Source organism: Argiope bruennichi, chromosome 5, assembly GCF_947563725.1.
Source record: "Argiope bruennichi chromosome 5, qqArgBrue1.1, whole genome shotgun sequence".
NCBI classification, from domain to species: Eukaryota; Metazoa; Arthropoda; class Arachnida; order Araneae; family Araneidae; genus Argiope; species Argiope bruennichi.
The window spans coordinates 75,479,819-75,492,176 of record NC_079155.1 but is presented as its reverse complement, the minus strand read 5'-3'; the positions used below and the strand labels follow the sequence as shown (position 1 = coordinate 75,492,176).

At 29.7% G+C, this 12,358-nt stretch overlaps 1 protein-coding gene across 2 annotated transcripts in view; it reads left to right on the top strand.

The window, feature by feature from the left end:
- The window catches only part of LOC129969115 (coronin-6-like), a 52,086-nt gene that overhangs the window by 14,624 nt on the left and 25,104 nt on the right, over positions 1-12,358 (top strand). The window contains exon 1 of one of the 2 annotated variants that reach the window (XM_056083528.1): positions 2,543-2,651. The exons of the other annotated variant lie outside the window; for it this stretch is intronic. The gene's annotated coding sequence lies outside the window, so the exon portion shown is untranslated. Of the gene's footprint in view, positions 1-2,542; positions 2,652-12,358 lie in introns of those variants that run through there. 2 annotated transcript variants of the gene reach the window in all.

The window sequence follows — 12,358 nt, the reverse complement described above, 5'->3', positions numbered from 1 at the left end:
CATCATCTTTCTGTGTATTTATTTCTTTTTCTGACAATACTCACGTTACCTATAATATGATAAAATTGTGAAAACGAAATCGAAATATTGTTGCCAAAATAAATAAGATAAAAATGATAATCCAAACAAAATGTTGATTTTCAGTTTTTATTTTATCTAAAATGATAATCAAAACAAAGAAGTATTAGTCATATATTTTTCAAAAAATTGTAATCGGGGAAAAAAAAATTGATTTTGTGCTTTTATTTTTCCTCGCGACAATGATATGGCGTACAGAAAAGCAAACGATAAAAAAATGAATAAATAACTAAAAATAAAGACACGCTTTTTAGAAAATAAGGTAATAAATTTTAGACTTTGGATAAGCTTTTCAATGCCTTGTATGGCATTGGTGAACAATAATTAAATACGTATTGTTCTTTGGCGTGGAGGCATTTTTACTAAATCTGTCGTGTAATCCTTGGCGATTTCTTTTTCAATTAAATCTGTCATAATTAATAGTAATCGAAAATCGAATTTGTGCTTTAGATCCTTTTTTTTTTTTCAACCGATTGAAACCAAAATTTGACACAGAACTATAATTGTAGTCACAAAATCACATACCAAAATTGATACATTTAATTCATTGTATTTTGAGTTATCGCGTTTACATGTTTCTGAAAGTACAGACAGACAGACGGTCAATCCATAGACGGATTGAATTCCAAATTTAATAGTTATTGACACTTTAGTAGCACACAAATCTGTATACCAAATTTTATCTATCTAGCTCTTTTCATTATGTAGTTATGTTAAATTATATTCGGACAGTCGGAACATAAATTTCCTCTGATTGGATTTAGTTAAAAATTTAAATGAAATCTACAAATTTGGTATAAAGACCATATGCTAAATTTCATTCATCTAGTTCCAAACGTTTTTGTGTCATCTTTGTCATAGACATTTTTCAGAAATGCATTTTTCGAACTCGGGAGGTATACACATAGATTCGTCAAAATCTCGAGTTCGAATTCTTTAACGATTACTATATTTCTCTGTATGTAAAAGAGAAAGTAAAAATCGATAGTGGAGGAAGGAATTAGAAGGTCAGATAAAGAAATTTTAATTTTTATCCATAGTTTTTTTGGCAAACTAATTATATTTAAAAAAAAAAATCTCACAATTTTGTGTGAGATTTTCAAAATTTCCGAGAATGACAGTTTTTATTTTATCTGATGTTGCATCTAATCATTCGGAACAGCTCAAAATATCAAAAATTTTGTTAAATTTTAAAGGTGTGTATTGAGTTTCTATTACGATGAAATGTATGTGAAATTTCATGGTTAAAAGTGCAATTTATAAAAGCTAGACTTTAAAAAAAAAAAAAAAAAATGCATCAACCTTTTGCTTAAGTTTTGACGTTTAAATATGTTAGATATAATCTATACGTATATTATTTTTTTCGTTGGTGTTATGATATAAATCTATTTTGGCTTTATTGCGTCAGACTGTATTAAAAAAAGTGCAAATGCAAATGAATTTTTAAAAAAGACCACTAGAAATCTAAACCAATATTTAAGAATGAATTTTAAATAAAGATAAAAATTTATTTAAGGGAATATAAATGAAGTAATATAACATCAATATGGTATGTCCTAATTAAAAAAAAATACTCAAAGAATACAGAACAATGCGCTTATATTTAACAATTAAAAAAGAACGTTAGATGCAGTTATTTTACTAGTGCATGGAATTCGAATTTTTAATTGAATATTTATTACAAAATTAAAAAAATCGAAGATCCGTATTTTTTGCTTGAAATATTGTTTTTAACTCGTCTATTAATTTTTGAAATTAACCCTTAATTATATAGAAACAGTTGCACAAAAAATGCAGCTAATACATAAACACAGTGATTAAGCCAATGACAAGTGTTGTTGTAAAATTTACTTAAAAATACTTTTTTGAAGTTTTTAATAAAAATTTAAAGAAACGTCAACAGATTTTTTTTTCAGGAGCTTATTTTTTTAAGGTTTTTGTGCAGCGATATGCTGCAAAATTATCAAAGAAAAAAAAATTAGTTTTTTTATAAACCTTTTTTTTAGGGGACCTCCTATTTAAAAAGTAAATTCCTGCCAAATTTGATTACTTTAGGTTCAATGATTTGTTTTCTAGAGCGTTTTTTGCTCGACTTTTAATCACGGATGACGCAATATACAGATTGTATACCAACTTATTGTATACCATATTAATAGGGCCACGTATCCATAATTCTTTTATCTCGTGTATATTTTAGAAATTTATTTAATGAAGCTCTTAAAAAAATACACGTAAGTGACAGTACATATTTTATGCATTTAAAAGTACAACAAAATCGCCCGAGTCTAGAAGGTATATACCTGCAAGATTCTGATATGGTTCTTAATCACTTTAACATAATTTATGGGCTTTTCTAATTGGATCAAGTGTCTTGGAAATTTCCATACGATGTGCCGAAAACGAAAAGGTTTGTAAAAGGCTAATCCGTCGTACGAGTAATGGCTTTGTTCTTAAAGCAAATTATTGTAAACGTTCTGGAAATACGCCATGATTCTGAAAGCTTTCTTTTCTCAGCTGATGCGCTGTGAAGAAAGGATACTAATTTTTATTTCCTTGTCATCTGCCGTATTCAGGTAAAAAGACATTAGTTTGTTTGATGGTTAATGTACATTTGCTTTTTCTGATTCAAATACAATGCAATTGTCTCTTTATAAACTGACATTTCGTCAATTAACTGTTTGTGACGAGTACACTCGTCATGGAAAAAGTACAACATTTTGCGTTATGAAGAGTTTATTCGTCAGGAGTAATAAGTAGTAACAATTTGCAGATTGAATTATAATTTTAGTAAAAGCTCAAACATATTCGTAAATTTCAAGGTGTTTAAAATATTTTGAGGCCAAGTCGAAATTAAAGGAACAAATAAAAGATTATATATATATATATATATAAAAAAAAAACCTCATGTAATATGATTTTTTTCTAAATGTATCTCTGTATTGTATTAATCATCCAATTTTTTTTTTGTTTCTTTTCATTCATATGCTAAAAATGTATGTTGAATTTATGTAAATAAATGTGATTATTGAAATAAAAAAAAAAAGTCGGTTCATTACAACAATTTCATATTACACATACTCTGTGTTTGACGAGTATATTCGTCATCGTTAAATTTTCGCGACACATTTTAGATACGCATTTTCCAAAAAGGTCGAAACAATTAACTGGTTAAAAAAAAAAAAAAATACAGTGCGCTAACGAAAGGAAAATATACACCGATGTCAGTAACCTTGTTGAGATGTAAATATTAAGCCGCTGCTTGTTTTTTCAATTTTTTTTATAATATTTATTTTGTCTAGTTTATTTTCGGTATAACTTTAAGAAATAAATGTAGAATTTGCTGTTGAAAATTATTTTTATTTATTTTTTAAGGAATTTTCTCTAATTTGGCGATTTTGCTAACAGGGTCGTAGCGAGGTGATCTTGTGCCTTTGATAAAACTGTCAAAATTGTGCTCCCCACCCTTTTCAAATTACGTTCAGCATTTTTGTTACTTTTTCATCCTCTCTGATATTTTTATTCCCTCTGGAAAATTACATTGTTGCATTCTTTTAAAGTTGGCCAGTTTTAGAAATTTTTTAAATTTTGTGAGTAGATTTAGTGAACATGGCAAATTTTTGAAAAATAATACTGCAATGAACTATATTGATGGAAAATCACGTTGACTGTGAATAAATGTACATGGCAGTAAGTAAATAAGAAATACCTATTTTCTTAAAGATTTTCGATTTATACGTATATTTTAATCAAGCTCAGAAGAACGAATTATTAATTTATCAATTTAATAATGCCAATTAAAACTTCTTAAGAGACACTTTTTACACTTTCACTGTGTACTTTCACCCTTGGCGAGAGGCACCATCCCTTCGGTGCTATTCTGTTCGTTTTGATCTGATATCTATGAAAGTTTTTCTGAATATTTTAAAATTTGTAATGGCTAGTTTCTTTTTTCGTGCATTTAACATATCTTTCCCGCTTTTGTCGTACGTTTGCACGAAATCGCATTGTTTCGCTCTTTTTTTTAATTATTATTTCTGATTTTATATTCCTAGAATTTTAAAATTTTATAAAGTCATTATTACACCATTGTATTTGGTATACATATTTTTTATACATTATCGAACTCTTGTGGTATAACCTCAAGTTGTTTGCATTAGTAAATCCCAAATACCTATTAAATTACCGAGAAATTATTTGGTTTGTAAAAACCTTTTCACCATTATTATGGTTTCAGCCAAAATGAATTCACACACACACACACACATATATTGATTGAATTTATAAGTGACTCATTAAAATATATTAATAAAAAAAATCCTTTATTTACTTGCTTGGTTGATTTTGAAGTAAAGTATACTTTGAGATTTCTTTCATCTTTCAAAATACGAAGACTAATAAAACTTCGCATTAATAAAAAAATAAAAAAAATTGATAAAAAGTAATCATTATCCTTCGAAAACATATTTAAAATCTCAACAGTTGCCGTCCGTAGAATAATGTATACTAATAATAAAGATAAATGTGTTTTTGTGTGTTTATAAAAATTGCTTAGATTAGATGCTGCAAGCTAAAAAGAAATTTTCTGTTTAATTGGAAATCTTCTTTAAATTCCATTAGAAAAACTGTAAATATATATATAAAAAAAGTTTTTTCCTTCTTCGAAGTTATTTTTCCTATTACCCGGTGTATTGATACAGTATTGTAATCGTCAAAAATCGTTTTACATTTCCCCGAGTATATAAAAAAAAAAAAAGAATTATGTTTTTGTTGATTGTTGATCACAGTATTTTTAAACTGAAAGGGTTAGAAGAATGAAATTTGAGGTCTATTTAATTTTAAAATCGCTGGCATTTGTCAGATTTTGAACGGAATCTATGAAATCTCTTCCCGTTAGTATGTGAACACGATAATTTGAAAAATAATGAAATTCGCCTTACGGTTTTTATCACTGGAATCGTGCCATGTTTCTCTAAAAATAAGATCAGATATTCTTATATTAATTTTTGCTGCAAAATCCACATTAGGATTATGGCTGAGTTTATTTATGCAAAAAGATCGCAGCTCATACCGCTGAAAAAAGCCATCCACCAGTATTGTGATCCTTTGAATTCTTCTATTTGTGGTGCCATTATTTGACCAATTACTTAATCAGACTCTTTGCTCTTCTTTCCATCCATTCATAGATGATATCTACTTACTTATGTTTCTCGAAGTATTAAGGGGAGAGAGATGACTTTACAGGGCAGGATAGATGGATCATGCCGAGCAAAGGACGCATAACATAGGAATTCATACCGGAACCAAAAATTATAAAAAGAATATTTCACCCGATGATAGTGCAAATTTTATCGGGACATGGAAGATTTCCTGAATACTTCTACAAATTCGGAAGGATGCAAGACAACACATGTATATGTGGGGAAATAGGCTGAGTCCAGCACTATTTAACAGAATGTGTCGAACTCAAAGAAATTAGGAGAAGACTTATTATGAATAGTAACTTTAACAAAATATTACAATACCCTAGAAATTTTAAAATATTAAAAGGAATGATGGAAAAGATTTCTAACCTTTTACCGACAGTTTGAAGATACTTTAAACTTTTATTGGCCGTTGTTTTCTTATGCAAACATTTGGATAGTTAATGAGCATAACAGCAGCCACAATAATTCCTGTTTATACGACTTAGTTCTATGGTAATGGGATGACTAGCTGTAATTCAAAAAAAAAAAAAAAAGTGTTAAGGGGAACAGAACTCTTTTCTTGATCTTGGGTCCCCAATAGGAATCCGCATTTTATGTCCTTAGGATTTCCTTTGTCCACTGGTTGACTGAATTGTATGCTATCGCCATCTTCAGATCATTCGAAAATTCGGTTTCTCTTTGTAGAAAGTTCTTAAGATTCTCAAGGAGATTCTTTCCCTCTTATTCTCGGTGGACTATTTTTTCTTTTTGTATTCATCACATGATTTAAACATTCTCTTTTAAATCCACCGAATATTGAAAATGTTAATGAGTCGCCGTCTCATCCATAGTTTATAAAATGTGCGTGTGTGTTTTATTTGTAAATCCATTGCAATGGCTTGACGAAAGTAACAGTTGCCCGGGGCCTGGTATAATTGTTTTGTTCCCAGCCATTATCAGTGGTTTCGCAAATAAACATGGAGTCACTAACCTTCATAATAGTTCATTTCAAAAAGTGTTATGGGGCGCCGTCAGAACAAAACATTGCTTTTATAAAGCCCCCTTTTGACGGCATGTTGCCTTTACGGATATGGTCGTAAATCTGCCAACTGACCCTAGGACCACCCCTGCCCGTGGACGTCGGTCTGGAATGTCTCGTAAATTGTCAGTAAAATGAACAAAGAACCACGGAAAACCACAAATGATGGGAAAAAAAGCAAAATGTACCTTTCTCAAGACGCGGACGGGCCGTCAGAATGGGACTTTAAGACTGCCGCCCTGAATATCAATACCCCCTGGTCACTACACTATTGATCGATTAATCCATATGACATTACCTATGGCATCCATGCAATTTATATCATCTTGAAAAACCGTGCTAGAGTTTATTTTTAATTGGATCATATTTTAACATGGATGTATATCAAATTTTGGAACAAATCCATCATCAAGTTGACAGTTTCTCAGTATGTCTGTTCGCGTGCTTGTCAACGCTGTTATTCCGAAAGCACAAGCCAGCTGCACGAGTTTTAGTTTAGTGAATGAGCTTTATACCAAAATTGTTGGTGTGTGTCAAATTTTGGTCTAGATCTGTCAAGGGAAGAAATTGTTCCAGGATACCTACTTGAATGCGATAGCTTTTACATTTCTCATCAAATTAGATAGATGCTCGTGATTTTTATATCGGAAATACCGTATCAGATTTTGATAAATCCATCAACCGAAGTATTATATCTCTAAGCGTATATTTAATTTTCTTCATTTTAATTAAAATTTCATTTTATTTTTGTCATAATTTTTGTTAATCATAAATTAAGCAGATTAAAAAATGGAACAATGACTTCAAACTGTATTTCATTACAAAAGTCGGAAGTATTGTTGTTACAGGTTAGGCTTATAAAATGTTATAGCAATAACAATTTTTCGCTGAACAACTTTAAAAAAAATACATTTAAGGAAAATGTACAAATTATCGATAAGATAAAGATAGAATAATGATGATGATGATCAAAACCACATTTCATAAGAGATATTTTTAGAATTTTAAAATGGTGTAAAATTTTTTTTTGTAAAGGTCCCAAAGTTACGGTTGGATAGCGTCAGAATTGAAAAATCTAAAACCTTAAAAGAGGTTCGAACTACTAGTCAAAAACATCGAGGAAAACTAAAGTTTTAGGCTTACAATTTGTCATTTTTGAAGTTTGCTTCTAATTATATGATAGCGATAATGTACACATAAAAAATGCATTTAAATGGGCGTGCTTGTTTATCTAGTAGCTATAAAACATCAAAAAATATTATAAAATATTTTCAAAAATTTAATAGAGGAAAAATTGTTCAAAAATAAAATTGATGTAATCAAAAAGCTTATTTTTTAATTTTAATGATATAATAATGATTTTAGTGCAATAATATACTCCAAAATTGAGAAAAAACATCAAAGTTCAAATAATTTTTAATTAAAAATTAATGTGCGTATACTACGCAGGAAATGACTGCTTAATTTAATAGCTGCAGGTCCAACATTTCGTCTCTTGGAGCGTATTCTTCTCGAATTCATAAAATTCTTCTGAATTTTAGAAGAATTTATTGATTTGCATCATACTTCCCGCAGTTAAAGATGAAATGCCAGGCTATAAACATTATTGACGTTCAAATAACAACATAGATGTTCAATGAGTTATTATTATTTATTTATTTTTAGAAATTGGATGAACGGAAGAGTAATTTTTTTTTTTTTTTTATGGCACAAGAGAGGAATTTTACTTACACTAATCGAAAACATTCGTATAATGCATAAACACAATCCGTTTTGGTCAACTTATTATAAACATTTCCTTTAGCTGGGGAATATAACAGAGGTAGAAAACTTACGAATTTTTTTTCCTATCCAAAACAATCAATTTTGGCGATGCCAAAAACTTATGTCACATTATTAGGAGTATACGAAGTCTGATTACCCTTTTGTTTCCCACACAGGTTAAAAAACTCTTATTCGTGCTTAATCAGATGAACAAAAATTGTGTTTTTAGATCATTGAGTAATATTCAAAGAACATATTACTCAAGAGATTTCCAGTCTCTTTGTAAGAGATGGAAGACGTCTTTCAGATAAACACGCGGTTTTTACGCACTTCATCTAGGATATTTAAAATGTTTTGGAAACAAAAAATGTTGGCACCGGGAACTTGAGGGCGGACGGCAAGTACAACTGAAATATCTATAAAAAGAAAGAGCCGTGGGGAACGGCTCTACTCATTTTAACGCTATTTTTGCCTTTACTCTCTGTTCGAAAAGAAAAACAGGGCTGTTTTGGAATAACACTTCCAAAATGAGGGGAAAGAAACCTGTTAACAAATTACCATGAACTTGCAAAGAAGCAGGGTCAAATTCTATGTTATTGCTAAAATATTCGGATCTTTGTTTTTACTAAAGGGGTTAGATTTTTCTAAACATCACACGGGCAGTTTCCATTTCTAATTCTTCATCCAGTCGAACTTCCTTTTTTTTTTTTTTTTGTCTCAACATTTAAAATCTACGTTAACATCAGAAATTCTGGTCACTTTTGTAAAAGATCGTGATGATTTGTTAATCCTTTAAAAGGTCAGTTTTTTCTTGTCGTGGGATGTTAAAATATTTTTAGGATTGAAACTGGCTTAATTAAAGTGATTCAGTTAGATTATTAGATAACTTTAATTTGATTAATTAATTAATACGGTTAACAATTAAGTAACACATCAAGATACACAATTTTGTGTGAGATAAGGAACTGAAACATCTATGTTTCTGTCTTATTCAAAAAATTTTCCTAACTTATGCCAACCTACATAACTTCATACAAAGATTGATTTGGTAGGAAGTGTTAAGACGGTTCGTATAACCCTAGAATGTATGACTTTTCATTCTTTTTATGAGCAAAATACATGTATTTTGAATAGCTGCATATAATTTAGGAAAATTATTTTTAAAAAATGTAATTTTTTTTGGTGAAATTTTAACAAAACAATTGTGAAATGTGCCAATTGACGACATTGTGAATTAAAAAAATATTCCAGGGACATAAATCACGTTATAAAAATTCTGCAATAAAAAATATAAGTCCTCTTTTTACCAATATATATATATATATATATATATATATATATATATATATATATATATATATATATATATATATAATATTATTTACAATGGAAATAATATATTTTGATATTATTTCTAATGGTAGAATTATACATACAACGTACATCCTTGGTATTTTTCTAAGCTTCTAGTTTAATTCTAATTCCGCCCTTATCATAATCGGTGTTTTCTGCAAATGTTTATCAAAACGCATTTAAAAAAGGATTTCCTAACATTCATTCTTGCCCTTTCATTTAAAGCTTATAAATGGAAATAAACATGTCTAACCAAATGGCAACATGATGCATTGAAGGGTTAAAATTCGCGGCCACAATAGTTTTAGTGCTATTTTGCCTTTTCTCTGTTCGAAAAGAAAAACAAAACCATTTTGAAATAACACACCCAAGATGAAAGAAAAGGGATTTTTGTTTAACCCTTTCTAGGGCCATGGTAAATATGCCTGCCACTCACCAAATTCATCAATCTTTGTATGAAGTTATGTAGGTTGGCATAAGTTAGGAAATTTTTTTCATTAAAACAGGAACATAGATTTTTCAGTTCCTTAACTCACACAAAATTGCGTATCTTAATTTGTTACTTAATTATTAATTAACCAATTTAATTAATCAAACAAATTTTATGTGATTAGCTAATTAAATCACTTTTCTTAAGCCAATCTCAATCCTAAAAATATAATATGCCATAACCAGAATAAAATGGACTTTAAAGGGTTAAAAGGAGAAAACGGTGTGTAAGCTGGGAATAGTCGCCATCAATTTCATTTCAGAATTCCCTTATGACCACTGATGTAATATGTACATGGGAAAACTAAATGATTCAAAGGAGTTTGTGTCAATTTACCCATTTCAATGGAATTCTGAAATAATTATGGTAACTTTTGATAGCATGATATTGTTTATAGGCTGGTCACTATTAATTACGCAATGTTAAAATCAGCGAGGCCGGGATAGCCGGTTGGTAGGGCTTTGGATTCGCATGGTCACAAAGTCCTCCAAGTCGAGGATAATACCACTGGGGGTACTGGTTCAGAGGTGATCGTTCTCTGATTCAGGTCTAAATAAATGAAATGCATGAATGTAGTCCGCCCCGTAAAAAGGGTTGTGACGCGTGAGTAGCTAAGTTGTACTCTTGGCCCTAGTTGACGCTACTGTAAAAACAAGAGACGCTCATTCGGCTTAAATTGCTGACAGATAGCTGGCTTGTAAAGTGCCATAAGTCACAACAATATCAGCCAAAGTCCTCTGCAAGACTTGTTTTTAGATTTTAACACTACCAAATTTGGTATGTAGCTTTTTTTGGGTAATAAATTTTGCCTAAGAAAGAATTTTGCAGAAATATTAATTAATTTTAAATTAAAAATTAATCGAATTCTTAACGTTTCCGAAAGAATTTCAGAGCATTGTAACACACGAAAATCATTTTTCCATCACCTTTAAAGAAAACTCGGGGATTATGCCACGTCCCAAGAATCACGTTATAATTCTTTGGACGATGCTAGCTCGTCGTGTAGTTTTGCATTTTTGATAGTAATAAGAAATTATAAATGCAAAAAGTAAATTTAATTTAAATTGTGTGTATATATATATATATATAATATAATAGTATATCGAAAATTTTATAAATCAAAATTAAATATCCTTCTTTTCCCCTTTTTGGTAAGATGCATTTCATTACAGTTGTTGGGCACAATGTTAATAACGTTGAAATAATCGCCGAAGATGGAAAGTACTAATAAGATTTAGTACAATTTCTCAACTTTGAAAAAAAAACACTTTAAATATTTTAACGGTACTAAATAATTATAATTTATACGTGGGCAATAATGATGAAGCATTCTGAGTGGTTAACTTTATTCCAAACTAGCCGCCTTTGGCGACCAGCCGGTTCGCCAATCTTAATGCTGGTTAAAATTTTAATAATTAAATATTTTATGTAATTCCTACTTTAATAGCTTCTCCATTAAAATATTTAAAAACTTTAAATTTCAATTCACTCATAATATTATAAAGACCTTCAGTCATAACGTAATCTATATCTCTCCAATTCTCTATTAGCTCCCGTAGAATTTATGCTTTAAATTAAAGTGGAAATGATTAATCTGCAATTAATCTAATAATATTTTGTACTGAAACAAAGCATTTTTTTTTTTTTTTTTTTTTTTTTTTTTTTTTTTTTTTTGTAATATGATTACTGAAAACAGAATCACTGAGCATTTAAACCTTATGGGCATTAAAGAATATCTTTCTTAATTTATGTAATATCTCAAGAATTTGTCAATAAATTTTTTTCAGATTCATCATGAGCAGGTCTATTAATTAACAATGTTTCATTTTAAATGCATCAAACAATAAGAAAATAAACAGAATCGTTTAAAATAATCGGTCGAAAACAGGTGAAAAAAATTACTTAAAAAACGATTAATTAACATAAATACAATTTAATTACAAAAGCATACAACTAACCTACTTTAATGCAACCCACTTTAATGTAAAGTCCGCTTCCGTTGAAAATAGATGTAAACAGAACACAATGCGCATGCGTGAATTTTCAACTCCAGTTACGGTAACGCAAATGCGTGAATTTTTCTACGCCAGTTGGGTTAACGCTATGCAGATTAGAAATTTTTAATTTCCTTTATTCTGTTTTATTTTAATTCAAAAGTACTTCAGAAGTAATCTGAAAGATCTATTAATTAACAACGTTTAATTTTAAATGCATCAGACATTAAGAAAATAAACAGAATCGTTTGAAATAATCGGCCGAAAAATCTTAAGCCTAGCCTCATTAGTGTGGGGAAAAAAACTGAAGCCTTACTGATTTGGCGGTGGAGAAAATGAAGATTTTTTTGGCGGGAAAGTTAGTTTTTAATTAATAATTAAAATTCTAATTAAAAATTCAAAAAGGGGACCCCAGGTGCACATTCCCGACCTCCAAGGTATACACGTGCCAAATTTG